The sequence below is a fragment of the Falco cherrug genome, chromosome 8 (assembly GCF_023634085.1).
Source record: "Falco cherrug isolate bFalChe1 chromosome 8, bFalChe1.pri, whole genome shotgun sequence".
NCBI classification, from domain to species: domain Eukaryota; kingdom Metazoa; phylum Chordata; class Aves; order Falconiformes; family Falconidae; genus Falco; species Falco cherrug.
Window position 1 is genome coordinate 17,442,841 of NC_073704.1, and position 26,804 is coordinate 17,469,644.

Below are 26,804 nucleotides of genomic sequence, written 5' to 3' on the forward strand. Positions count from 1 at the left end.
AACCCAAAGATGCAAATCCTTAAAGCTGGAATTATGTATCTTAATCTAGAACCAAACTACACTGGGCTACAGTCTCTGAATAATGGAGATGCACATACCATGATGCAGTTAGAAAATCTTTATACTTCATGGTACTACAAAATTCTGTTGAAAATGTTCTGCTGAATGAAATTATTGCAGTTTGAAAAAATAGATGGAAGCCCAGAGCACCTCCAGCTGGAGAACCTATTAGATGGAAGACCAAAGAACCTCTCTAACTGGGTTATTATAGGTTTTCTACAGAAATTCAAAACGTAACTTGGAGTTGATGATTGAAGAGGACTAAAATTTGAAGCAAGTTAAACATGTTGGCTTTCACCCTGGGTGTTTTCCCTAGAACCAGCATACTAGAAAGGTGCAGAACAGTGGAAATAGTACCACAGGGATCGCAAACGTCAGTCATCTACAGCAGATCACATTTAACACAGCAACTCCTGCACAGCACCAGAATTACCCTTGGGAATCAACGTATGATGCCTCTACCAAGTCCTGGCCTCGAGTTACCTCCCTGTGCAGAAAGGAAGCAGGTGCTTGTCCACTTCAGCTACAACATTTTGAACCATCCAGAACCTCTGGTGGCAATTCCTGGCCCTTGTCATCTTGGGTCCAACTCATAAATGAGTCAAAGAGGATGTAAATGGTTACATACCTCTCAACATGTATGCTATATGCCAATTTAGACTCATTAGCCAGTATGTAATTATGTCTAATTTCACAATACTTCTGAACTCGGTCCATTAAGAAAACTTAAACTAGTATAACTTATGTTCTCTGAGACAGCAACAATCTGACCTTAAATGAACTGAATGTGAAATTGCCTGGTGATTGATTTTCCAATTTAATTATTTTTTCTTTAGAAGTTAAACATAGCCCTTTGCAGTCTACCGAATCTAGGTCAAATAGATGGGATATTAATAATAATTCATCCTGTATGAAATCTAGGGGTTATATTTAACAGTAAATTCAGATTCTGGAATCCTATGAAGCCTGAGTTTCATGTAAGTAGCCATCTCACACAAGACAAAGGCATAGGCCAGTTTCCCAGGCTTCTGTACATACTTGAAACTGACCCAGGACTCTTCCTCGGTGGCGCGCTTCCCTCCTTTGCACCAATTCTGGGCATCATGGGCACAGAAAGAAGTAGAGTGTTTCTAGATTGGGATTCTTATCCTTTTTTTTAATCAGTTTTCTTTCTACCCCCAAAGAAATGAAGTGAGCGAAGCAGGCTCTGCTATCTGCCTCACATAAGAGTAACTGCAAATGAAAACATTGGGATGTTTCCCTTGGATCCTAGAAGGAAGCAGGATCCTGTGCTGACCCACCCAGAAGCCAGCTGACCTAAAAGGCATTGGGTAGCATCCAGACCAGCTAAACCACCTCAAAAGGTAAAAATCAAAAAATTAGGCCTTGGAGGAATGATAAATCAATTTAAATGTTTTGGCTTGTGTGAGCTGAAACAAAATAACAAACTTGGAAATAAGTAGTTTATTTGTGTATTGAAGCTGATTTGCTTTTCAGATAGATACTAGAAGCTTTGGTGACGCTGGTCTTTTTTACTGCAACATGCTGCCTATAATTTGCTAATAGATTATATTTGAGAAAATGAAAGGGTGAATCTCTCCCTGCATTTGGCTCTTGTGAATCACCTGGCTGGTGCTAGACAAACTGCAACCAGCTTGGCAGAGTCAGCAGCAACTGGCTGCAGGACGCTGATGGCAAGGTGCAGCCCATGGGGCTGCTGTGGCAGCTGACTTGCAAGTGCTGCCCAGCCATGTCTGGTGGTTGTATCACCTTGGCACACCTTTCGCTGGGTTTACTTTTCCCCCGTGCACACAGCAAGTCCTGCAGTGCCTGGCCGTCTATGTAAATTCAGGGCAGGTTTATTTCTGCACTTGACAGATAATGTTTTTGTATCAGGAATCTGATTAACAGCCCTGGTGAACACCTGCAATTTATTCAAGCTTCTGGTCCAGATGATTTAAAAAAAAAAAAGAAATCTTCTATGCAGTAAATGAATGTAGAAATGGAAAGCTGGACAAATGACAGCATACAGAAATGGGCACTTAGACTGTGATAGGTAGAAAAAGCATTTAATATTTTTTTTAAAAAAGTAAACATTTGGGGAGGGAGAGATGGAGGACAAAGATGAAGAGTTACATTTGCTTTGAAAAAGAAATTGCTTCACAATCTACCGGGGTGGGAGGTTGGGGTGCTAAATGCTTCTTAAGTGAAACCCTGGAATAAATGAGTATGTCCTATCTGATGCCTCTTCAATTTGTGCTTTTTCTTTTTCATCTTGTAGATGTGTAATTGGGAGCATCAATGGCTTGTTGAAAAGCCAGGAAGGCCTGACACAAGGAGAAAGACTTTCTCCAGGTGTGCTGATGAACACTGTAAATCCAGGCAGACTTTAGAGTAACTTTTAACGAAACCAAAGGTAAGATGGTGTCAACCTCCCGCAGCACAAACATTTGGAGGGTGTTGTTTGCATCTTGTTGCTGTAATGCAAAAGTCTAGCTAAACAGAGAAAGGCATGGGGAAATCAGAATTCTGCCCCCCTTACTACTGTGCCAATTTATCGCAGCTATTAAGAATTTCTCTCTTTTATTTCCCCCCAGCCCCACCTCCCCCCCAGCGTTCCCAAATCTTCAGGGGAGCCGCGGCAGCAGTATGCCTTTGGGTGACACTTAGTGGCCAAATTGGAATAATGCACCAGAAATAGAAGGCGTATATGGGTGATATCAATGTTATTTGAACTAAAGGAAAATGATATCCAGGGGGACCATAATGTGAACTAGAGGCTGAAAAAAAGAAGTGGAAAATAATACATTATGAATGAAATGGAAAAGCTTAACAACATTATTTTAGGAAGCAAAACCAGCTCTGATAAATGTATTGCATATCTTTATAAAGTGTTCCATACAGAGGAGCTATAATGTGCTCTACAGGATCAGTTACTATCTATTTAAAAACAACCGTAAACGGCAATAAGATAAGACTAATAAGTTTAGTTCAGTAAAGTTGTCTCCTTGGATACCATTCAAGTGACTTCCAACATTGTTCCTGTGAAATAACCAGGAATACAAGCTTCAGGATAATAAATATAGTGTTCCAGATAAATATTCGTCAAGTGAATTTGATGTGGAAAAATCCCTTTTCAGAGCAGAGGTTTTGGGGTTTGCCTTTAAACACCTCGCAGGAGGTGAAAGGGGGCAGAGGAGGGAGCCTGCCCAGGGCAGTGCTCCCCAGCCCAGCACTGCCTGGGACCTGCCACAGCAGCAGGGGAAGAAGCCACAAGCCTCTGCAGGTAGCTTTGGTGAGCTGCAGGTAGGCTGTTTGAGGATGTTACCCATTCATTTCTTTTACTGCCAAACTGGATCTGTGAGGCTATGAAAGTGAAACGCCAGCATCTCTGTTCTCAGCTATGAGCCCTGAGAAAGACTTCTGCTGAAGAAAGGGTTTAATGCTTTTTGGTTTGTTTCAGTCTTCAAAGATATTCCTCCTGCACCTTGCAGATAAGTTCCTGTGAGAAGTCTGCCACCACTGTCAAAGACCTGCAAAATACTCCAGATCCCTACCTCACACAACAATTTCTTTCACTCTGAAGTTTTTTGGCACCTTGTTTTTTAGCTGATCTGTGCCACATGTTTCTGTGCTATCTTTTGTTTGCTTTATGGAAACAGCCCTGAAATCACCTAAGGAGCTTCAGTTTAGCTTCCAGTTCACGTACGATGTCTTGCTAATAGATAGTATAGATAGGGAGACATCGAGAGGCTGTTACAACAGAAAAGGTGGCTGTTGTAACCCTGCTGTTCATATTTTCCTCCACATCTCCCACTGTGTGCCATGTAATGGAAGCACTAGGGCTGCATTCAGCCTGCTACAGTGATTGCTGAGGGCACAACTGAACTATCAGTTTGAGATTCCTCAGCCAATTGAACATTCATTTAAAAAGTGTAATAACTTATACTTTGCAGAGAAGCAGTGAAGTGAAATAGTTGGTTTTCTCTTTGTTTTAAATCTCTGAAAATTTCATGACTATTCAATTATCTGAGGGCACCAGTATTAATGATTTGCACACGATGACACACACAGCTCCATTTTCCGATCAGAATGTCCTCATTTTCACTTTGTAATATCACAAAGATCAGCAACTACTTCAATTTCAGGACTCTAAGCTAGAAAAGAAAGCAAGCAGGAAACTCAAGAGCTTCCCTCCTCCAACAATCTCTCAGTAATTCTTCTATTGTTGGGACAATATCCCAAACTTTAAATTCCAGTTTGGGGCACTTTTTTTCTCATTTCATTTTTTCCCAAGGTTGAATAACATATCAGTCCTGCTTATATTTTTTTTCTAACTGATTGATATGATTTAAATAGGTCAAACAAAAAAAAATGGTGAAGAAAAAGTAAAATATCAATATTCTGACAATATGCAAGTAAAGTCTGTGCCCAAGCTCTAGCTAAAGCAAGAGTGAGTTATTTGTGCTTAGAGGTAAGGAGACAATTAAGTATTTCTAACTTTAAAAAGTTATATATAAAGCCAATATCTTATTAGGACTACAATGACAGCAATCCTGGATTTTAGTGCCCCTTCTATCAGGTAAATGAGAGCTCCTGTCTTGGCTTAGATAGCAGAGACAGGATATGCAAAGATACATTGGCTCTCAGGTTTGAACTAGCTATTTACACCCCTGGAAGTAGTGCACCCCTCCCCCCCCCTCGCAGTTCAGACTTGCTGCCACTCACTACCGGAGCTGTAAGAACAGTGATTTGCACAGCATGGCATAAGGGAAGGGTGCAGCCCTCACCAGACCCTATGCAGCATCTGCTTATATGTCAAGTCTGTGAAAGGCTGCAGCAGAAAAGAATAAAACAACCTGTTCTTCATGCTGACTGAGGCTAGCAGAAGAGGCAATGAACTTAAATGAGAGGCAGGAAGATTTAAATTACTCGTTAGGGAAAAATTCTCATCGTTTGGGGGAGTAAGCATTGGCATAGATTGCCTAGGCTTTGTTCTTAAAACCTACGACAGAGGAGATTTCACAACATCTTAGCAAACTTTTGCCAAAAATGACTCACGGCAGAGTAATTTGCTGATTGATGCCTTAAGATCCCTTGCCACAGTAGATTTTAATAGTCTGTGTATGCACAGTTCATTGATTTGCTGGTTTGTTCAATCATTTGACATCTTAGTCCCAGTAATTACATCAAAAGTCCTATATCAGCTGCTAGTATGGTTGCATTACACAATGCTTTGATGCATTTTTACTAATTGGCTGCTCCTGTATTATTATTTAGTGCACGTTAACTTTTAGCCTGACTCATAGAGAACACTTCAAGTACAAGTGCCAAACAATAATTAATGCTGTTAAAAATACACCACAGCAAAAAGTAGAAACTGAGAGCAATGAGAGAAATATTTGCTGCTTTTTCCCCTGAAGGCTCTAGCATGAAAGAATATATGGTGCCAACTAAGTACATAACAGGGGCTTGTGGTCTTCCTGTTAGATCAATGTATTTCCATCAAGGATTCACTTTTTACTGGAAAATCCCAGTAATTCAAGACCACCAGAGTTAATACTTAGAGCTGTGAATGCTTTCCTCAGGCTACCAAGCTGGCAGGGCCACAACCTCTTGCAGCCTTTCTCTTCCTTTTCCTGCCACGTACCTGGTAATGCAGAACTGATGTGGGTTACAGACAGTGACCACCAAGGGCAGCTCTTGACTTAGGACAGCTTGTTAACTGAAAAATAAGTTACACCAATCTCAAAAGACATCTTCATTTTGCCTCCAGAAAAGATGGGAACAGCTGTGTAGCCTATGTTGTGAAATGTGTCAGGAAAGCCACTGGGGCACAGTTATAAGAAACTCAGTCCCATCTTCCCCCTACCTCTAAATTAAAAAAGACCCCAAGATGTCCCCATTGCTCATTTTGCAGCTGCTGGAAGGGTTTGTCACAAATACATTTTTCAGCCTCAGTCTGATGGATAGGGAAACATACATTGAGAAATAAATATTTATGATATATAGTTGCTCGGATTCTTTTATTTATAGATTGTTCAGTGCAGATGCCTATCACAACAGTAAAACTAAAACTGAGCTAAGTTTTAGCATTTATGATTCATCTGCTATGGAAGGCTTAAATCATCAGTCCACTAAATGGAATGGTTCTGACTAGATTGTGAAATCTTTATAAGTGTCAGTCCTGCAAAGAAAATAAATTTATGTTACGCAGTTTTTGCATTGACCAAAAAGGCTATCTTGAACACAGGGGACTTACTAACCACCCGCTGAATACTAACAGCAAAGCTTTGAGTAACTGACACTAGAAGAGTAGCTACTGGAGTTGACATATTTCTAAGAAGACCACGGGGTTCAGCAGCAATGCCCACCTAGCTGTATACCAAAGGGTTTCCAGGTCACTAGCTCTTTGCAAAACACAATGTTTGTCACAGATACAGTGAAAGTCATTGTGCTAGGCAAGGGGTGTTGACAGTTGACTGAAAATATCATCTGCCTGACACTTCAGCAGTTTAACTTTGAAGCGATAGACTTCCATCTGGCCATCAGAACCTGACCTTATGAGTCTCTAGCTCTGCAACTCTCCCCTTCACGGGCAATGATTGCAGGTAAAACACCTTCAGCTAAGAATATGGCTCTGTGTGCCTGTAACAAAACATTTCAGTCTCTCCTCCAAGGTCAAAAGACTGCTACTTCGGATCAACTGATGTGAACCAATCTTAATCAGACAAGAAATGTAGTGTCTTAGGTTAAATACAAACAACATCAGAAAACGGTTGAAAATAGTTTAGATGCCAGCCTAGCAAGCTTTCTTGCTTTTAATGCACAGTTGGAAAATCAAAACTCTTGTGTGAGGCTCAAGTATCTATTATCAGCTTTTATACGCTAGGCTAGATCACTGTGCAATGTCCCCACTAGTATTTCTTACTAGTATTTGTATTTCAAGTGGTCTTAGTCAGCAATCAGGCCTTCGCTGTGCTCATTACTGCTTGCACACAGAAAAGATGATCTTGCCCCAGAAAGCCTACAGCTTAGGCATTTGACAAATAAATTGATGTAAGAAACTACTTCTGGGTTTCTGGAGGGAAATGAATTGAACAAAAGAATAGAAGATAATAGTAACAGAAATAGCACTCCTTGTAACTACTTGTACCATGACTGCATCTTTCTTCCACAGAAAGACCTGCCAGCTTTCGTTCATCCAGCTTTTAGGGATAAGTGTCCTTCCTGTGGCTTCTGGAGTAATCAAATCTTATCATTGTTTTCCGTTAGTCGAAGTTGGTGCCTCTTGCTTTTAGTTGTCATTCACTTGGTCTTTTTCCATAATTGTCCACTGTAATACACACCACTCCTGCTGGTCCTCAGCCTGGATAGGTCTTTTTGTCTGACCCAGCACCTTACATTCACTTGCTTAAAAAGCCAGCTCACCAAGCTTTCTAGCATTGTGCTTTGTAAGATATAAAATAGTAATGAATTGGACCACCAATGTGATGCCATCTTTCTGAATCCTCACTCACTTGTCCAAAGATGTATCCTACTCACTCGGAAACTGTGAATTGTTTTTAGCGTTTACCGTTTTCATAATTTTTCATTTCTGAAGAGGCTCTTCCACCTTTCAAGACTGAGATGAGGCTTCAAAATCAGAAGGATCTCATTAATTGATTCTACGAAGAACAGATCCTCTGCTGTTCCCTTGCCACCTCTCCAAATGGCCCTTCATTTACAGGTACCAGAGTGCAGTAGTTTTCCATCAAGATCATTATTACCTCTAAAGGTGGATCTTTACTAGGCAAGGTAGAGCTTTCCCATTTGTATAGAGCATGTTTGATGAGTAGCTGAATGAGTTGTGCTTCATTGCATTGAACTGACATGAGATCTCTAACATTTTGCTCAGGCAGATTGCCTGTGGCAGAATAATGGTTTGATCAGTGTAGTGTCTTTCATAGACAGTAGTGATATCTTGTCGGTTTTCTTTCTGTTTTTGATGTTGTGGCACTGCCATAGGAAGGCAGGAAAGTTATCAATGGGTCTGAGACAGAAAAAATAACCCTGGTACTTTCATTTAATCTTTGAGAGTATTAGTCACTCTGACCATGACCAGACTGAAAACATATAGAAGTAGCAACAATATTTAATACAAAGATAATTTGAACAAAGGATTAAAAAACAGGACTTTATTGACTAGTATTTCTTTATCAGTATTGACTTGTCTTGTTTGGTGACAGCTCGATATAGAGTAAGAAGTGATTCTTGTCCTACAGAATTTTTGCAGACTAAAACTTCAAATAGGCATTTCTGTGGATGGACCTTTGCCTGGGCCTCTGTGTCATGAAAATCTGTTCCTGTAGACTCTTCTGGCTTGAAGTGTAGTCAGGCCTGGTTAGAAATAAAACAAGACATATGATAATAGTGCTTGTGTGTCCTTATGCTGGTTCTTTAGGAAGTAGTCTCACTTCAGTTATTCTCCGGGTTTTGGTCCAAGTCAAGCAGTTTGGACAGATCTCTCATTGTAATAATTCACAGACAATTTCCCTTTTCTTGATTTAATGAAGTTGAAATCATATGATTGTTGTTGAATGTATATATGTCCCGGGTAGCAAAGCCCTACTGAGTTTTTATAGGTTTAGTTGGTAACTAACACTTACTTACCAGGTTTAGTATCATTTGCTTATCTTGCCGTTCTTGGCTTCAGAAATGAATAGTACAAAAATAAATCGGCTTGACTGAGGGAGACTGTTTTGGTGCCAGTCTAGAAATTAGCTTTGGCTGCTGCTTGCCCACAGATGTTTGTCTACGTGATAGGTTTGAAGTTCTGTCTTCCTTATGAGGACCCCTTAGGGATTTTTTTGCAGAGGGCCCCAAATAAGTCAGTAGAGGTTTCACTGTTCAGTCTGCTTTCTTGCCATCCTGCAACTACAAGCATCATCAGAGGCTGCCACGTTCACAAGCAACAAGTTTCCACCAAGCAGGAGTTAGTACAGATGGTCCCTCACCTGCCCTGTTCAGCAAAGGAGAACCCACACTTTGTCCCATATTTCCTGCAGTGCAGTGTAGCCACCTCAGCACGACCGTAAGTTACTATGAATCTGGCCCTCAGTTTTAAAGGTCATTTTCATCCCTTCCTGATGGCAGAGGTCAGTCTGCTTAGCTAATTGCAAAGAAAAGTGGCGGGCTGAGTTATGTGCTCTATAAGCAAGTCTCACTAACATGATGAATCACTGAAGGGGAAGAGCCAAGTCTAAAGCAGGGAAGTTTAACAATCTATTGTATCCTTCCCTTAATTAAAGGTTTGGAGTGAGGCACATAGATGCAAAGAAGAGATAATGAACTTCTCTTTTTAAAGTGAGGGAGGAAAACCAGCTGCAGGTAGTCTTGGCTTTAAACATGACTGGCAGAATACCAACCTGGAACTCAAGCCATCCTCCATGCTTCAATATTCCAGGGAGAACACCTGGTTCCCACTAGGATGCTGCTATTTTATTTGCCTGTTTACGTGGAGACCTATTTCTATTTTCTTGGAATTACATTCAATTGAATTTCAGGCCTTCCAGGATTTATATAAAACATCAATCCAGCTGCGAGTAACAAAAGCGAAAACAGAAAATCTGTAAAAAACCTTAATATGATTATGTAGGAAGGATAGCAAATCTGTGATATTAATAAATACACAATCATAAGAAAGATCTGTCTCTCAAGTGGCTAGAGGTTTACAGAACTAGGATTATCACTGAAAGTCCATCTGTTAGCTGCTGTGCCTGTGAAGGACTTGACCTGCCCTGTTCAGTCTGACAGTAGTACTTTTATGTTTGCCATCGCTGTAGAGAACATGGAAGCAGCCTTTCAGACCTACACTGCCACAGCAACAGTTCTTGCAGTGCTCAAAAGACTGAATAAAGAGATGGGTATGCATTGATACTCCTCATTTGAGCTCTTAAAATGCCCATATCTTTATCTAAGTTTTGCAGTCCTGTTCAACTCCTCTGCTTACTGTAAATCAGAACTTTCCACCTCACTGAAGCTTTGTACAGCATTCTGTGCTCTCCAGGACAAACTGTGGAGTAATCTGCCACTTTTAAAGCCCAAAGGCAATGAGAGCCTCTTTTGGCAGTGACAAACTGGGATAAGGGCAGCAACCAGACATTGATGCTGGGTACTTGGTGGAAAGGGTTCCAAGGTTCTGCCAAGTGCAACTAACACAGGGATTGGACTGGTGGCACAGAGCTGGGATGAAACCAGCTCTTACACCATTCAGCATCAGCCAAAATAAAGTCTTTCCTTACTGTGGAACACTTGGAAACAAGAGAGGGAGAAATCATACCCTATAGAGTAAGTGTCCTTCAGATCAGTTGCCTCAGCGGTTGGGGCAAAGACATGGCTCCAATACTTCATCCTCTCCTAATGATGCCCCCCTGCCCTTCACAAAGCCTACAGTCTTTATGGGTCTCCTGAAACCAGCATTACTCTCACTAACAATAACTGTGTCTATTGTGTTTTAAAAAGGAATCGGTCCCCTTTAGAAACATCAAACAACACCAAAAAAAAAAAAAAAAAAAAGAAAGAAAAAGCAAATTGTACAGTAAAGCATTTGCTCTACAAGCAAAGGGATATCAATTACAAGAAATTAGGGAAAAACAGTCTTCAGTAATGAGGCACAGAAATCATGTTCCTGATGCCACCACCCACCGTGGCTTTTCTGTGGGGACACACTTCCCTTCAAAATGGTTGATGCTTAACTGAAATTTCAGATCAACAAAACCCCAACTCACCACCACTTTTTTACTTTACTTTTCTCTCTCTTTGATACTTGAGAAAGACCCTTTTATTTCTCTCTTGCATTTATCAAGAAAAACTTGATTTATAGAAATGCAGAATGCAATCGTAGCAGACCTTTACCACATCAAACACTGTGAGAGACACCTTTGGATTTTTGTTCCAGGGTTTTGAAAAAAAGATTTATATTAATAGAAGTTTCTGACGGATGTTTTGTCCTGAAATGGTTTTACCTGAAAACAAATATGAAAACAAAGCCTAGTTAAGTTTGTGGGGTTTGTTGGCAGAAGAGTATTTCTGTGGAAAACATGAAATAAAATACTGGGGGGGTTTCATTGTGATTAATTTGATTCCACAGAAAATACTTAATAAATTGTAACTTCCGGTACCTTTGCTGAAATATAACGTAAAAAGTAATGTAATAATTAAGTACAGAAGTGAATGTTGGTCTCTGGTGTTTTATACTTAAGACTCTTACTGCCTTGGAAGGTAATATATTTTATGGCATCCCGATGAAACACTGCTGTCTTATAAAGAAAACCACAGTGCTAAATTTTCGAAACTACCATAAATATAATTACCTCCTGCTGAGAATCAAAGTGTTTATTTATAGATTCATTACTTTTAGTAATTAAGTCTGTAATTTCCTTCAGAATATGATTCATTCCTTCCTAAATCATAAAAGTCGGGCCAAAAAGTTCTATTTGATTGGTCAACATACAGAAATTCCTTTACAGTTGCTCCATGCCAGAATTACATTAAATCTTCACCTTTTAAAGTGAATCAAAGTCCTGCCTGAGATGGTAGGTAGCAGTGAGGAAGGAAAGCAATGCAGTCAAGGGAAAAGGGGGAGGGGGAGGTGTGTTCATCTGTCTGTCTGAGAAGATTTTAATAGCGTGCATGAAACTCACTGGCCAGCTAGGATGTGGAACACAGAATATGTCCCTGTGCTTTCTTCTGCTGCAGCCAAATTTCCAATTCTGCTGAAGGCCCATGAACATTTGTGCATATTCTTACTGAATTTTGCTCCCTGTAAATTCTTCTGGCTGAGGTTGCTTTCCCTTCGCAGTGTGAGGAATGGTACTCCTCTACAGAAACTTTAAGTCAACATAATATTTTTCCTTTCGTTGCCTCTTTCTGCCTGTAATATGAAACAGAGAAGAGGATATAGTCATTAAGATAGTAGATAACACATCTTAATGGTACGAAAATTTAAGTTAGATTGATCTTTGATTTTAATAAAAGCTGACAATGCTCTGCAACAGTTGCTGGTGCATACAGCAAAGACATCTCCATGTTATTATGCATGTTGAATGTTAATACAGTAATTGCTTTTTTTCATTCAACTCAATTTGCTTCCAATTTTTCTCTTCCTTTACATGATTTTTTTTCATTCTGTCAGGAAAGAAAAATCTTACTAGTTGCTAAGTAACTGTAGCAGTATTGCTGCAGATGTGCAATAGGCATATCTAATTACTATGGTGGTCCTTATTTTTTAAGTAAAAAGATATCTAAGTAAAATAAACATGATATTGAAAGTAGTGATGGCCTGATAAAAGATGCTTTGTATTATCCCAAATGTTTGCAGCCATGTATACATTACATCAGCTGATGGTAGAAAGTTTTTTGGAGGAGTGGATTATTCTCAAAATGGCTTATTTTAGTGGCATTGACCATCATAGGACCACCTCTCCCCAGAGATTTACACACACATCAGATATGACACCTAGTTGCAGCTGGGGCGGGAGACACTTTCTTCACAGGCTAAAAACAGGGTAGGCCAGAACTTGCAAAGTCATGGACGCTAATTCTTATCAGTTTCTGTAAACATTTCTAGGTAAATTGTGAGTCTTATCACTGGCCAAGATCTAATGTTTCTGCCCACGATGGCTGGCAAGTCCCCCTTTGCTTTTATCAGTACAGTGCTCCAGAGCTTTAGTCAAAGATTTATGGGAATATAATTTGGGTGGCCATCATGGCAAAATGAAATCTCTTGACTCATTTACATGGCTCCTTGCAGGTAGTGTGTATGTTACTTGAATGTTAGAGTTGTCCTTTCTGAATTTGTTGCGCTGAACACTGCAGACCCCCTTGGGCTCTTGGAAGTCAGGAATCCCCACACCAAATAAGATCTTGCTCGCTTCATGTCACCCCTTGGCAGACGGGGTGGCATGCAGTTGTTTACTCACTGGTCCATGTGAGGGCTAATAGCTGTCTCTGTTATTTGTTGCTTTTCTGTGTAAAAGAAATGTGCTGGTGGGCACAACATATCAGAGTTAAAATCCTATTGATCATTAATTTGAGAGGAAAATAGAAGAATGCGTATGTGACAGTGAATGATTGCTCTACTGATAGATTTCATTTTAGCCTTTACTAATCTGAGTGTGTTTAACTTTGTAGCCACAGCAGAATTTTAATGTTAGATTTTTAGCATAGATAGACTCTCCTCTTACTGTGGGAAGAACAGAAGAGTTGTAATTCATGACATTATTAAAAACTAATACATGACATTTTAAAGATGCGGATATTTCGTTAATATTTAATTTATTGTAGCTAGGTTATGAGAGTTCCATTTATTTTGGGGTTTGTATTCAGTTTAATCAAATGTGTCCATTAAGTGTAGGATGTGGCATTTTAATTCTTTTAGGGTACGTTTGCAGGAGATTGATTTTTCCTGTGTTTGCATAGAGTGAAGGAGTTTGCCCGTGTAATCTCCAAAAAGGTCAAATCTTTACTTAATAAATGTATGATTCAGGAATATAAAGCTCATTCTTTAGGACATCACATTAATATTTATTGGGGTCTGGATACTACAAAGACCTGTTAATTAGCTACAGAGTCTTTTGTGTATTGGTTAAACTGGCTTAAATCCAGTTTTGCTCAAGACGGATTAAAATTGCTCCCATTATGATAAATCTGCTAAGCAGGGGACTCACATTCCCATTAATTCCTATGGCTTAGATTAGTGTGTAGGTACATCTTTGTGCCATGACTAATGGCTAGTGGTAGCTGACATTTTTAATAAATTCAGTAAAGACTGTTTCTAAGAAAAATCATCTCCTATTGCTGACAGTAGAGTAAGAACCAGGCAGCAGTCAGGGAGCCCAGCAGCAGGAGCTATGCAGCTCCATCTGGAAGAGGCAGCAAATGTCCCAACCTGTGCAGTACTTGCCCTGTGCAGGAAGAGAGCAAAGACCAGAAACCTCGTCTAGGAGTTGGCTGAAGGAAACTCTCCCAGATACAGAGCTAACAGTCCAAATTTTAAAAGTACAGAAAAAAGAAGATGGCTAGCACCACTTAGATGACAGAAAAGCAGCTCTGAAAGTGGAGCAGGGAGAAGAGGCTACTGTCCAAGTAAAGGGATACTATGCACAGCTACAGTTGCAGTACTGCCTAGGTGAGGCAGGATTTGTGTGTATATTGTGCAAGACAATGCAGTACAAACATCACCAGGCTGAACAGAGCCTGTAAATCCACAAGACTCATTCTGGATCTGGTCCAGGATGAGTGCAGCTACATTTGCATAGTGCCAGCCCTAATCAAATACACCTTGTTTCTAGACTCCATTCAGTTGTTTCTTAAATACCTTTGACTGCAGAGTTAGTGGGTTAGAAAAGATAAGATTAGACAAAGCAACTAGTAGTCTCAGTATTTTTATAAAGTGGGAAAGAGAATGTATGCAGTGTAACAGTTGAAAAAAAAGACTTGGTGCCCTGCTAGAAAATTCCTAGAATGAGTGGGCTTAAAAAACACTTGCAACTAAAAGCTCATGCCTTCTGTTGACGGAAGAAGCCACAGAGTCAAAACTGGATTGAAAAAATAAGGGTGGAAAGGACCTAAAAAAGAATCATATGGCAAAAAAGGACACCAAGTGGAATCACCATATTTTTTTGTCCCAAAGAAATGTACAGACAACTGTTCACAGGCATGCCACTAAAAGGTGCAAAGCAGTGTGGGGATAAGATGCCCCACTGATCCTGTTTCTTGACATTGCAGATGGTGATACAGACCAAGGTGGGGAGGATGCTGAGGAGGTGGGCTCGTGGATCGTGGGGACACTGAAGCAAAGGATGGAAAGTAGGCATGTATACTTGTTTGAGGAAATTGAAGACAATGCATTCAAATGTAACTGTAGTAGACCAGCTTAAATCTTGGAGGCACTTTCTGGATAGTCAGTAGGAGATAAGTATTGATGGAACTTGCCTGACCTTGAATCAACAGAAACTTCTTTGTTTTCATAGAGCACGTAGCATCTGATAACAGTGATTCAGCTGAAGAACTTTATACCTCTGCACAGTGTCATCAACATTGTGGTAAATCTAGAGTGATAATGAGATTTTAAAAAATACTTGGATGCCGCTGTGGGGCTCTTAACTCTTGTAATTTTTTTTTGTTTGTTTTTCCTTCTGACAGGTATTATTCTAAAATAGAAAAATATTATTTCATAAAACCTCATTTAAACCCCATGCCCCAAATCTGCAGGACTGTCTTCTCTCAGTGAAAGGCAGAATAATGGGCAGAAAGCTAAGCCATCTGCATAAACTGTTTACCCAGAACTCCTGATGGGGTAAAACCACAGAAGGTAAAGTGTTCTCTGCTCTTAGTTATTGGCACACAGGGAAAAGTCAGCCCTCAGAAAGGTTCATTTTCATCAACTTTCAACTCAGCACTTCCCCACTGATGTTTTTGAGCCATCATAACAGGAAGCAAATTAAAACCTGGTTTGGAACGCAAAGCTGAACTTAGTGTAGAGTTTGGAGTCCTTCTCCAGAAGGACTTTCCAAATGAAGTGAAGGTTCTTCCAGAAGCTGAAGAGAATGGTAGCAATTTTGGATTAGCTCCATGAAGGTCTCTTTTTTTCACAGAGCTAAACAAAGCTGAAATGACCACTGTTGGCTGAACTGAAGAACAGGGTCAGGCAGTGCTCCCACGGGGCTGAAGCCTCTCTGTGAGCCCTCTAGGACAGTATTACACAGTGAAAACCATGGACCAGCCAGAGAAGTGGTGGCTAAAAATACATATGCCTGCTGCATGCTCTTTCCAGTGAGTGAGGAATCAAAATAATGAACTATTTCTAGCTTAAGGGAATATATTATGTATAATCATAAACGCGTTGCTGGGGGCAGTGTACAGGTTGAAGCTGTGTTTCTCTAATAATGGTAATCTCTGTCTTTCTACCCCAAAGAATCCAGTGCTTGGATGTGGGGAACAATATTGCTCTCAGGCAATATATTTAGTGTTTCCAGAAATTCTGAGTGAGGGCTTGAACTGAAGGTATATGAGAACCCTGAAATACATTGAACTTTTTTCTTCTTGGGGTTTTTTTCCCCGATTATTCCAATCAGAACGTTGGTTTTTTTCTGATTATTCCAATGAGCTAGGAGAGAGCTTATACGATTTGAAGCTTTTATTTCTTGCTAACACATGTTCACAAACACAATGGCATTCGGTTGAATTGTATCCAGAAAATTAATTATTCTTCAGAAGGATTTTGGCTTTCTCTGAGGACAGTCTCTACGTTTTTGCATTAGAGAAATCTTTTGTCTTTGTTTAACAAATAGGTGCAGTGGGGAAATACTTGCTTGGGAAATTCCTGGAGGGACTAAGATGCACAAAGATCTTGATGCTGCAGTCCAAGATAAATAGGACATTGTAATACACTTAGCGAATGAAAATGCAAATCACCAAAAAGTAGAGGAGGAAAAAAATATATTCCCTGGCCTGAACATTCAGAGAAAGAGAGCAGGGCTGGGAGGTGTCTGACAAGCACATTATTTGCAGTCTCCTGCTAATTGAGTGTTATCTGAATTGCTTGAGGCTGTCCATGACCAAATGTATTTGTAGAAATGCCAGTAGTTTCAGAGAGATGATGCACTTACCAGAAAAAATTGTGAGCACTGTAGAGAGACTACAAGCAAATGGTAACTGGTCTAGGAGGACTTCTTGTGCTTATCAGGAGTTTGTCCTTAAAACCTAATCAATGTGGTGTTAATTTATCAGTTACAGCTAAAGAATTTAATTGGAGTTTTGTTTGTATATGTGGGTTTAACTTATCAGTGTGCTTGGCCTCTCTACAACCTAACAGTAAATTACCATCTAAGCAATGAGATGTAGGTGAAGCCAATCCAGAAAGGTAGCTGGCAAAGGAGATGTTTTTAAAGGGATTCAGGAAGTAGGCACACAAGTCTATGAGACTTAGGAAGCAGGACAAAAAAAACAACTACAGGATAAAGAACATAGGGTGGGGGAAGAAGAGATGTGGAAACAATAAAGGAAGAAATCTGAGAAAAGATGTAGAAAGTAAGAGGAATAGGAGAGAAGGATTGTGCAACAGAGGAGAAGTATGGATCATAGAGGGACAGAAATAGTTAAGCAGAAGATAAATAGAGACTGGTATGAGGAAAGAGACTAAAATAATAGAAAAATGTGAAAATGAGAAAATAAAAACAAATTAACAACTAGAACTATGGAATTAATAAAAGCCATACCTCACACTGTGCTCAGTGAACGGATGTTTTATATTATTTGTCTTAGGCTTTCTGTTGAAACTATGTTATCACAAACCATGAAGCCTTGATGCACAGCGATGTGGATCTTTGTAAGATGATGCATGTAACCAAACTGAAAAATGCTTTGCCTGCAAGCAGGTGTGTTGCCATGTTGTGATACCAAAACGCAGCTTGAGGGTACAAAGCTACCTTTCAAATACTTCCAAAAGCATTTCTCTCTCTCTTCCATCTGTTTTTGGCTGCTATTAAATCACAGGTTTCTGACAAACATATGAGTCTGAAAATAAGATCATCTCTGCAATTCATACTTCTATTTAGTGGATACAGTTTAACAGGTCTTCTGGTACATACGAGTTTACTCCTTGTGAGGTTGTAGGAAAATCTTATCTACAATTTTAATCGTTTTAGTGATATTGAAATATATGTTCATGTTTATTTTCAACTAGAGATAATCTTATTTCCACAGTTTCTCCTTTTGGGAAAAATCATTTTTATTGCAATGGAGCAATACAAATGACTGTATCCAACAAATTCTGTTTCAGATTTCTATTGTGTGGATACCAAATAGGTACTTTGAAAAACAAAACTTCAAATATTCCAAATTCTCCCAAATCAGATTTGCATTGAGGCATCCTGCTGCTAGTAATACCATCTGCCAGCTGTCAAACCCCATGATATATTGTATGGCTTGTGATGCTTTTGCCATGGTTTATTGATTAGGCACTGCGGTCAGCAGAGCATTAGTGATTCTGTTCCTGCCTTCAGTTACAGCTGTCCGCAGACATGCGGGTGCGCACACGCCTGATCCAGCCATACCAGTGCAACTCTGTTTTCAAAAGCATTAATCATTGCAGAAGGACAAGGAGAATAATTGAAGTCCTGTGGGCATTTGAAATAGTTCAGCCCCACTCTATACTGTGAAGACCGCCAAGCTTTATGTGTTATGAGACAAGTAGAAATGTTGTTTGAATAGAGTGTGCAGGGAGAAAGAAATAGATTAAAAGCTATTCTCAGCACATGGCACCTTTTTCAAAGTGCTGACTAGCAGTTTGTGTTTAGACAGTAATTTGGAGCTGAGAGGAATTTCAGATCTGCTTCAACCTAACTGTGAGGAATGTAAGGGTGTGCAGAAGAGGACGTTGTTACTGACTGCCTTGATGGCTCTCCTGCTTTTCAGCAGTGCTAATCTGGAAAGCTTGGGAACCTTCAGAGACACCTGCCTACCAAGTTTAAGATAACAGAGCTCCAAAGAGAGACTTGACTCAATATGGTTATTTTTCCCGGAATTATGGGCTCATTCATTTCTGTGCTTTTATAAATGGTTCTACTACTGATTTACACAGATAAATTCAATAATTAAAAAACCTCACTAGAAACTGTTGTGTGCATCTGTATGTGCTTTAGATGATCCCAGAAGAACAATGCTACTTACAGCCCACTATGAATGCATAATGTCTCCCAGATAATGGATAATTGCTCCAATTCTAGAGGTGTCACATCTCAAAAACCCCGAAACAAACCATGCCATGAAAAATAATAAAAAACCCACAAGTGGGAATGGTTTCTAAAGTGAAAATGGGTGGCTTTTTTTTTGAATGCCCATAAGAATGAGGGATGTGAGAAGAAGCAGAGAAGAACTTAGAAGTATATTTATCAGAGCTTTGAGGAGCTTGGGGTGTTTAATATACTTGTCCTCTTGAAGTGAGAAGACATGGTACAATTGCGTTGGAACAAGTGACAGATCAGAGTTTGGTCAGTGCAGCAATTAAAAAACCCAACAACACCACAAAACCAAACCAAATCAATAAAAAAACCCAACCAAACCACAAAAAAAAAAAACAAAAAACAAAACATGAAAGGAAGGGTATGGTGCAGTTCAGATATATACACCCTGAAGCCCTGCATATTCTAAATCACAGAGGGATACAGACACACAATTCAGCTTAAAAGGAATGGCCCTGTTGATATAAATGCAGCAGAAAGCATCTATTAAAAGAAATGAAATGTAATGATAAGCTCTGCTTATATATAATATATATACTACTATTATAACTCTTTCTATATATGATTATATATATATAATAATATATATTCTTAATCTATGCCACAATTTATGTTCACATAAGGTTTCAGTCAAGCCATTTATTTTATCTCCTCTTTTGCAGTTTCAAGAAAGAACCAGCAAGATCACCTAAATTTTCTCTCATTTGGACAAATGTAAACCTGATGGCTGTGGCCTGGAGGGAAGAGCTGCCCTCCCTCCCTCCCGCCAGAAGAGGAGGATGACTCTGTTGGCATCTGGCAGCGAGGGGAACAAAGGGCTGGCTCTGAACCAGTTTGCTGCCAGTGTTAGAGGTGAGATATTGCTCTTTGTAATAAGCAGACATATCATAATGTGAATGAAATTGTGTAGTTGCAATACTGAGCATAAATCTGGGCATATCAGCTCAGGTAAAAGTGATTTGCACTGCAAAAGTTGTAGACTGACAAGGCAGTATAGGAAGTCTATTGAATAAGTCTCCTTTGGGTAGCAAAGATGCCTGTGCAGTCCTCTGTGTTACAGACACTCTTGTACTCTTGCTGGAGACCACAGGGCACTGAGGAGCAGGCACTGTTAGCAGAGCTGCAGTGATTACCCACATGAGCTTGGAGTTGCTAAGGCCCTTTGGAGCAATGGGGCAGCTGAGGCAAGTGGCTGGAGGCACCATCAGAGACAGCAAATGATCAGCTTTGGACCCGTGGAGCTTCAGGAGCTGAAGCCCTTGCTCCTCAGCAGCATAGGCAACACATTCCCCCAGCCTGACAGCCGTAACCTGCAAGACTGAGGTGTTACTATAGGATGAGAAAAACAGCCGCAGGACCCAGCACAAGAGATGAAAGAGAAGGACTATATATTATATACTTGCACTTCTGGAAAGGAGTGGTTATGTATTATATACTACTCTATTTCTCTGTTACCGCTTCCTCCTCCCCCCTTCAGTGAAATACTGTTCTAATATTTGAAGTTCATCTGTCATTTACAAGCAGGAATAATTAGCCCGGTTTTATGTTTCCAAATTTCAGGACATGCGTTTAAGCTGGTGTTTATTAGAAACTCCTGAAGTTTGACCGTAGCTCTTTTTGCTGTCAGTGAAAGCCTGACAGAAGGGTCACATTCCCCCATTTTCATAAATATGGGATTTCCTGAAATACTTTGCATTTAACATTTGGATATTAAGCCCTAATAAATACTCAGAAAAGTGTGAGAAGTTCCATGTACTGCAGGGCACCACCAAATCTTCAAATTTGTTCTTATTTAAATTACATGTGCCAATACCTCTCTTCTTATTGCAGCCTGAGTATGTGCTCTAGGTATTTCTAACAAATATACAGTCATCAGTTGCCTCACAGCTGTTTACAGCATCCCGGATTATGTTAAATGCCTCTGCCATCCTCAAAAGAGTGGCTCATCTTTCAGTGAAGATTTTATAATGTCTAGAATGAGGCACCAGAAAGACACCAAGTGATTGGCAACCTGAGGTCAATTTGTGTAAGCAGGCTGCATTCCTCCCGCCTCCCTCCCTGTGGGGTCAGGGATGCAATTGGTAAAGGCGCTTATAATATGCCTTCCTCAATCTTAAGTGTGGGTGTTTGGCAGGATATTCTTCACAGGGACCCCTGATGGCTTTGAGATGCTTTCTTGCTCTGAAATGGTCTGGGCTTACTCATTTCAAGGAATAAAGCTTGGCTCATTTGTTCCAACTTCCCTTTAAAGAGGGGAAGAAAGCATGAAATACAGCCTCGTGTGTATACCCTGGATACCAGCTATTGCTTGTAGGAGAAATTAACTAGATTGCATTTTCATTTTTGCAGTCTGAAATGGCTGATGTGACATTCAGATGGGGTAGTTAAGTTCTTTAAACTATGCTAAATTTCATAACATAGGAGAAAAAAAATTGCAACTTAACATAAGTTACTGGTAGTTCAGGTATGATTTTATAAAGACACTGCAGCCACTATTGGCTTAGCTTACTTTTATTTTTCATTTAAATATGCATGACTTGCTGTATTAGTAATACGTGAAAATATACCCTGTTCTTTCTTAGAAAGGCAAAGTTTCTCTTAACACTCTACCTGTAGTCTCTGCCTACTTTACGTTTGGACCCTGACATATAAACCTCACACTGTGGTTTGCAGTAGTCATCAAGATACTAATTTGTAAAGCTGTATTTCTGCAAAGGCCTCTACTATGTACTAATCTTACAGTAGAGAATGCTTGTCTTTAATTTAGATCACCATACTTTTCTAGCCCATTTTTCAATGTCAAAGTTTTTAAGTAATCATCTGTTACTTCAAACAATATAAAAATAGCATGTCATTACTATTAAGCACCAAATGCAAGGATTTAATTTTAAACCATTTCTCCTTCCCCTGGCTGAAGAAATGCCTCTGCGATCATTTTTAACCTTTCATCAGCATAATTGCTAAATAATTAACAATGGTTAAATGATGAGAACCTGAGAGATTTGAAAATTATTACTGAAGTATGTATTTCACTGGAGCAATGACCTATATGAATCTGTTTCAAAATAAAAGCAATGTATATTTAGCAGCAATAGCAACGCACAATATCTGTATGTGCTAAATCTTCTGATATATGTGCTGATGCCTTAGTCACTTACAGCTGGCCCTGGTCCTATGTCAAGGCATAAAGACCCATCACACTGCAAAGAACTATGTGTGTGCTGAGGCTGAGCTCTATTTCTCCAAGGTTACTTCATAGTGCTTTGCAATGCCTTCATTTCCACTAATGCAAATGACTTATTCCACAGAATAAGCTGTGGAAAACAATGTAAAGGCTTTATAATCCCTCTCTATTTTTGTAGCAATTACTGTTTCCTTGCTTCTGTTAGCTGGGCTGATTAGCACGCTGAGTCTTCTGAGGTTTCTCCACTCTTCTCAATGAGCTCCACATGCTGAATGCGGATATGCCTTTTATATGCCCTTTAGGAGCTGACAGTCCTCAGCCTCTCAGTCCTGTCCCATCTCTGTGAGTCATCGGCATTTACTCACTCTCCTTTGTCTCCTAAACTTGGGTATGCTTAGGAGCTGCGCAGGGAGCTGCTGGGATCCTGATGACCTGCTAACCTGGGTGCTATCAACACGTGGGCCCCTATGTCCTCTCCTGCCCTTTGTTCCAGGCACTCCCATTCATTCCCACTCACCCCAATCTTGACAGTTCTACTACAGCTCTGCATAACAAGGGTAGGAACATGAGAGGAACTGGAGGTATTTACGGGTGGGGGCGCGGGGGGAGCAAGGGTAGGAGAAACCACGGGAGCATGACATAGGCAGCATAAATCTGTCAGAAGCTTAAGTGCTCCCTAACTATATATTTTTTAAATGTTCTGGTGGTTAATTAGTGTACACGGTGTTATGGTCACACTATTAGGACTCCCAGATCACATCTCTGTCTGTGGAACTTCTTTAGGTCCTTCTACAGTTTATCCCTTTTTGTAGGTAACTGTGTCTTCCCAATAGTTTTTTTGTCAAATCATGGAAAGTTCTCTGTGGCTTTCACTCCCCATTTTGCGGGTGTGGATATATCTTAGATCTAATCACATAACTGCACCTCCCCTCTCCACAATGTTCTTTCTGGTTTCATCAGGTATGTTCAGTGGTGGATGTGATTCTGCAGCCAGTGGCTGATGCAACTACCCTTTGAATTGCAATTCCCTCCTTTCTTTCTGCATGCTTTCATCTATTGCTGTGCCATTCATATTCAGTCAAACTTTATTTAATTTTTTTGGCTTAGGTTTTGGGGAAAGTAGTGGCAGAGAGCTTGTTTTGTTTTGTTTTTCTGTTAGAGGTTCCAAGGTACACAGTTTGCTGAATTACCAGTACTGTCTATACAAGCCTAATGACCCTTCACTCCTGCCACTTTATTTATGCCTTTGAGCTGTTTAAACCAGGGGCACCTGGCTGGAAACAAAGGGAAGTGGCTGTCTGAGTGTTTTCACAAATAAAAGTAATGTGTCTATTGCTTCAGCTATATCCCCACCACTTCCTCACTGAGTATTTAGCACAAGGGTGTTCAGCAGGCTTTGGCTTTGTTAAACACCTGCTCAGAAAATCTGCTGACTACCGGAGGCCATGGGAGTACAGCAGCCCATTAATACTTGCTTTTGAAAATGCTGGTAACACTAATACAGCAGTTGTGATCCACTGCGAGAAAGTGCTCTAAATGCAAATTCTAATCAATGCCATTTCCTCATAAATCAGTCCCTCTACCTTCCTAATTATCAGTGCCAGGCTCTCAATTGTCATTATACATCTCATATTGAGGTCCAGATTGAAAGTGGTATCTTCCTGTGCTGCACAGGAAGGAATTATCCCTTCTCTGCTTTTTTCAGGGGTCTGAGCACTGGCATGCCTTCCTCTCTCCTGTGCACAAGGTTCCACCACTGCAGCTTGCCCAGTGCAAAACTACTAATTTTTTATTCTTCTTTAAAAAAAACCCACAACCAAACAAACAAACAAAACCCCAAACCCACAAAACCTACATGATGCTTCGGCTGTACTGTCATTAACAGCTATTTTTAAGAAACGCCAAATTGAAAGTTGAGCCAACATAAGGCAGTTCATAAATGATGTGACCATACTGCCATTTCCCTTTCCTCCTGTGCTAACATTTTTGCAGCCTCTTGCTTTTTCTGAACTGAAAACCTCTAGAACAATATAAAGCTGATTTTCACAGGAATATCTTACAGATGTCTAAGCTTTCAAACTCACTGAGAAATAATTTCCCTCCCCAGTAAAACAGATGTGAAATGCATTGGCAAGGAAGTGTATGATCTGTTTTGTTATGTGTAAATAGAAAAAAAAAAGAAAAAAAAGGAAGTATGAGTCCTGTATTATAATTGTTTGGAAAATAGTGGCATGCAACCTGTTTCCCTTACCAATAGGCAGAGCTTATTTATTCATTTAATAATGTGAAAATAATCATATGCTTTTATTAGGTTGTTTACTTTCCTTATGATTGGATGTAACCTTGTTATACCTAACTACTATATATATAATTAATTATTGTTGGTGTTTATTGTTAATACAATAATAAATAAAAATGAGAATGTGATCATATTTTAACAGTACAATCCTTATAATGCAACAAACAGTAAAAACTTAGAACATTTAAGAAAATTTATTTTTGATTCGTTAAGTGGAAATTCTTAAGAGATTATTGCAAAGCAAAGAGAAAAATCTTTCCTTTTTCCATCTAAACCTGAAATTAGAAACACAGACTGGATTTTTAGAAGGCTGTATAGTGGCTCGGCACTTAGAATACAGTAGTTTAATAATTACTTTTGAAGGCATATTCTGCCAGGGAAGCCTAAAAATGTAATTGAAAAAAAAATGCGTCGCAGCCACTGATAAAAATATTATATTAATGAATATGCAGAACAGAAAAACTTGAAATCTCTTCAAGGGTGAAAATTTTGAGGCATAATCTGGATTAACCCCAAATGCAATGTTTTATTTGCCAACTACAACAGAAAGACTTTAGGGTTTTGTTTGCTTTCTGTTTTGCTTTGCTGCTGATGAGCTGCTGCAAATGTTTAAAACGGCTATCTGTGTCCTGCTCCCTGTGAGGAACAAAGAATTGCTGTGGACTTTCAGTTATGATCTGGGATGTATCCCGTACCACTTTGGCTCTGGGAGGTAAACTGCCTTTGTTGAGAGCAACTTGGCTCTAGCCTCTAATGTCTGCTTTACAGAACAGAGATATCCAAAGACAGGTTGGTTTGACTCGTCTTTCATGCAGCTAAAAGGTCATTGTGCTATTCCAAAAGACTTCCAGTAATTAGAAATCTGACTTGAAATCTTTTATATCATTCGTATAATTACATGGTTATAAGTGATATAAAGTCCAAACCACAGTCCTGCCAGTAGAGCTACAGAAATGTTTGAAATGAATAGGGCTTCTTGTCAGTAGTGGCTACCTACACAGATCTGATTACAAGATTTGCACTCCAATGCAAAAAATATGTCTATTCTGCAGATATTTTACTGAAACAAGCAACTTCATATACATGAGTAGTCACTTTGAATTACAAATACATGAGCACTAATTATACTGATGAGGCTTAGCAGGACAGGAACAAGAATTATGAAAAGGCTTTTCTTCCCATTCTATCAAAAATGGTTTAATTTCTTACACAGGGTTGAAAATATAAAAGAACAAAGGAAGAAGTCATGGATAATTGCCTGGGGAATCTCTGTGCAACTTCCAGATTGTGGCTGATCTCAAAAAAATTCTGTGTAACTAAATAACACAGCATATGTATAACATGCCGTATGTTGCCAGAGGTTGACACACCTTCAAGAACTGGAGGGCCCCTGAACTTTGCTGGTTGCACTCAAGTGGAAGACACTTGAAAAATGGCACAGCAGCAACTTAGAACCCTGGCTAGTCACATTTGTTGGACAGCAGCAAAATGTTTTAAACAGAGCACTAGTGAAGTCAAGGATTGATATGAGGAAATGCACAAAATACTGACTGAGTACTCTGAGAACGGCATGTGTGACTTAACAGGAAGGATTTACTTTTTAACTCAAGGCAGAGTTTGATGAATACTTCCTTTGGTGGAAGTGCTGGCTGAACCAACTTTGCAGGGAGGGAGAGAATCTGGTTTTGATCTTAGTTCTCCAGCGTGGCTCACTGTGTAGCCACACAAATTAAAATGCACAGTGAAAAGGCAGTGGCGAAAGGGGCAGGTGCAAATGAACTTAGGGCTTATCAAACTCTGGCCTGAGATGACTAGCCATGAAGGAGAACCTGCTGGTAGGTGGGAGGATGGAGAGACAGGTGACATCTTCCAGGTGACAGAGGCATGGTTAGACAGGCAGTATGGGTGCAGTGAGGGAATTCTGAGCTAACCCCAAAACATGTTTAGAGCAGGGAGGAAACCAAAACAGAGAAATGCGTAACAAAGTTCCTACTGTTAGCTGAAAGCAAAGCTGAGAAGGCTCCTTAGTCCCCTTACGGCATGACACTGAAGTGGTAAACCCTAGGCACTAACCAGGCCAGCAAGTGTGGAGTTCAGAAAAGGGCTTCACTTGAGCTAGTGAGGATGCTCAGGAAGCTATAGGAGAAGAGTTGGCACTAGCACAGGTGACAACAACTGACAGGCATAAGGACATGTTTCTGTGGAGGAGTAATAGATGGCCTAGATGGCACAGAAGCCAATGAAAACAGATGAGGCCTGTTTATTTTAAAGAAGGTTTAAAAGCATGCTGCTTCCAACTACACGCACTTAGCGTGCTCATGAATTTTAAGCAGCGAGGTTCAGTAGGACAATTTGCTGCAATGTCAAGATACTGAAAACTCAAATGTTTCTTGCTAGTCCTGAGAATTCTAACTTTCTGTAAGGTTTTTTCCTCAATTTTATTCCAGATTCTTATCATACAGGCATTTATAAATAC

General features: G+C 39.8%; 1 long non-coding RNA gene across 1 annotated transcript; it reads left to right on the forward strand.

The window, feature by feature from the left end:
- Positions 1–871: 871 nt before the first annotated feature.
- LOC114016858 (uncharacterized) lies at positions 872–19,699 on the forward strand. Its single transcript, XR_003561590.2, has 4 exons — positions 872–1,424; positions 2,342–2,476; positions 14,830–14,910; positions 19,508–19,699. It is a non-coding gene; the product is annotated as an uncharacterized LOC114016858 (long non-coding RNA).
- Positions 19,700–26,804: the final 7,105 nt, after the last annotated feature.